Source organism: Camellia sinensis, chromosome 9 (assembly GCF_055761805.1).
Source record: "Camellia sinensis isolate YWXY chromosome 9, ASM5576180v1, whole genome shotgun sequence".
In the NCBI taxonomy this organism is placed as follows: domain Eukaryota; kingdom Viridiplantae; phylum Streptophyta; class Magnoliopsida; order Ericales; family Theaceae; genus Camellia; species Camellia sinensis.
Window position 1 is genome coordinate 60,272,659 of NC_138969.1, and position 3,338 is coordinate 60,275,996.

Genomic DNA, 3,338 nt, shown 5'->3' on the forward strand with positions numbered 1-3,338 from the left:
AGAATCTTCTTGTCGAGCTTCCTCTTGGTCTCATCTCTAGAACAAAGAATGCAATGCATATTTCTTTTAGTATTCTTGATTTCCTTTTCTCTAGGAGTAGAAGACACATCTTTAGAAGCCACACTTTGGGAAAGGGTAGGCCCATCCAAAGTTGCCACACTTTGAGAAAGGGCAAGCCCATCGAAAGTCTCCTCCCTTGAAGGGGTGCTGATGAAGATCATGGAAAGAAGAAAAAGAGCAAATCTAGAATTTCACATGAAACACATTTAGGGCATCAAGATTTAAAGATTTGGAAAAATTTTGAATCTTCATGTAATTATAGTAGGTTTTAGTAATTAAGGGTATAACAGTAATTCCAATAATTGTTAGACATGGGTTGTAAGGGTCACCCATGGGTTTTATTTTGGGTCAAATTATTAAATGGGTTATTATATATGAGTTTTATTATGTGTAAAATAATCTTAGTAGCCAAAAGTCCAAGTTTCCTATTTTCATATTGAAGCAGAATTAGAAGTCATTACAGTTTTCTATTATGATTGAAGTAGAACTGGAAGTCATAATTGGTCTAGAATATTAGTAGTTGCTAAATATTTTTAGTTTCTAAATTTGAGAAATAGTCCTTATAAAATTAGGAGAGTCTTTAGCCTATAAATATATGTGTAATTTCAATGATTCAAAAGCAGAGTTAATATTATGAAAATTTGAGATTGTGTTTGTGTGATTGGCCTATCCCTTGTGAAGATGAAGCACCCCTCTCTCTCTCTCTCTCTCCACCTCTTCTATCCAGCAAGATTACTATTCACATCACTGTTCACAGTGCTCAGAACAGCCACCTGCCAGCCCCTACACTCGTGTTTTCATTCCCAAAACCCTACCCTTTCATAAACCCTTAAACTCCTATTTTTTAAAATACATTTGCAGCCACAAAATCCTACCAAATCAAACTCTATAAGTCTATACTTACTGCTCCCAGTATATTTAAACCGGGCTCACTACTTGTGGAAAAGTAATCCCTACTTGTCCTACATCAGATGCTCATAATTTCCCTTTCATTCACATCCCCCAGGTTGTGCAAACCTTCGGAATACACCTTCTCCTATTGCTTACACTCTACCTTGTTTGTTTTCTCCACCTTTTTTGAATTACACGTTGCTAACACATCAAAATTATTAGATGAAGATGAAAGGTAATTGAATTCTACCAAAATTTATTGATGAAATATTACAAGCAAGTGGACAGTTCCAAAGACCAGAAGCATTTAAGACACAATAAGATTAAAGGGCTAATTAGGTAACACCTGGAGATGCATGGTCAAAATATAGTATACAAAAATTCTTAACCCAACCATTGCAATAAAATTTCACTTTCTAAAAAAGAAAAGAAGAACATCAACAAGAAACTAGTATTGTATATGTGCCTCTCTATGTCCTTAACAAAGGTAGTAGAAAATCTCCCACTCAGTCCAACAAAAAGTTTCTTACATTAACAGAACACTCAATGTACCTGGAAAAGATTTCATTGAAGTATATTGTATCATTAGCAATAAGTTGAAACTAAGGTCACTCACTAAAGCACTACTTTTGTGACAAGAATTAAATTCCCTTTAAACTAATGGAGAGTGTTCCTAGAAAGTTTTTCTTTGCAGCTAGCTGTAAGTTAAAAGTGAGGTAACTAAATAAAACACAAATATTTTTGTCAGGAATTGACTTCAGTAAATCAAATGGGGAGTGTTTATAAAAATGCCTATTACAGAATCTTTTTTCATCAGAAACAAAAATAATATATTAATAAGCATAAATAAAGAAAATTACAAGAAAGTGGGAAACAAAAAGTTCACCAAAAAAATCAAAAAAAAGAAAAAATAAATGAAAAGAGCAAAACTCATCAAGATTATAGACTACTGATTACATATTGCCCATTGATTCTAAAAATAAAATATAATTGAATCCCCTTAAAAGGAAAAGAAAGCAAAGCCCCAAATGAGGATAAAAAACAATCTATCCCAAAGAGAATCAACGTCCTTAAATTTGTCCTCAAAGATTCTAGCAATGTGCTCCAACCAAATACCCATGAACAAAACAAAAGACAAAATTCCACAAAGCCTAGTTTTGAAATATGTAATTGGTCATGAGACTCCTGTGAGCCAACGTCCACACAAAAACCTAAACAATTTGCTTCAAATTGTTCCAAATCCTAGAATGATGGAGAAAAGGGCGAGCATTGTGATTACCAATGATCTTGTTGAAAAAGGTTTGCCTGAGAAGATTCCCGAATAATTAAGTGACCAAACCCATTTATCATTGACATTGGGTCTCACGGAGGAACCTTAAAGGATGTTCAACAAGGATGCCAAGTTGCCAACTCAATCAATTCACGATCATTAATAATTCTATTAAAAAAAAATTGAAATTTCATGAAATCAGTGCCGATTGGGAAAGCACTATATATGCGATAGAACATTATGAGAACAGACCAAATGGTACAAATGTGGGAACAACACATCAAAAGAAGAATCCCCAAGCTAAGTATCTTTCCAAAAAGAAACGCTCCCACCTTTTTTTACCCTTACAAAAAGGAAGTAGGACTACACCGTCTAATGTAAATTTTTTATTTTTTTTTATTAACGACAAAACAGAATTTATTGATAAAGAAAGTGAGGTTACAAGATGAGGACAATGAGTCCTCTTACAAGTAAAGACAAAAAAACCACTATCAAATATAACGAAGAAAACAAACCAATATTCACAAACAACTCTCCAATCATTAGATATCAAAAAAGTAAATGTAAACCCCAGAAAAGCCTCAAGACCACCTTATCTAACTATGATTACATATGACTATAGTTGAGGATTCCTTTGAACTCCAGAAGCTGAATGCTGTATTCTGTCTTTCAATGCTAACTTCATATTTGCATGGAGTCACCAGTAGTAGAAGTACTGATTAATGACAAAAGACAAAACTGTACATTTTGCTCAGGGAATGCTAAATCCCAGAAGAAGGGTGAGAAAAAAAGACTATTTCTCATAAATTGACTGTTTTATTTCTTAAACTGAAACGAAAACATAACCCAATAATATAAAATCTTCCTAGTTGTGATTGATAACACATCAGAAAGGTGCCGGAACCCCATTCAAAAATACCCAATTCCTAACGTCTTGTCAACTGATACAAGCATATAATTCCAAATTTGAGTTATAATTGTTTTCTAAAACAAAGAAGACAAATGAGGTCAATGTACTTTTTCAGAAAACATATCCTGCAGAATTTGGAAACTAAGAAGGCAACTAATGTTATTTTTGTGCCAGCTATTTGATTGATGAAGAAAATCATATTTGACA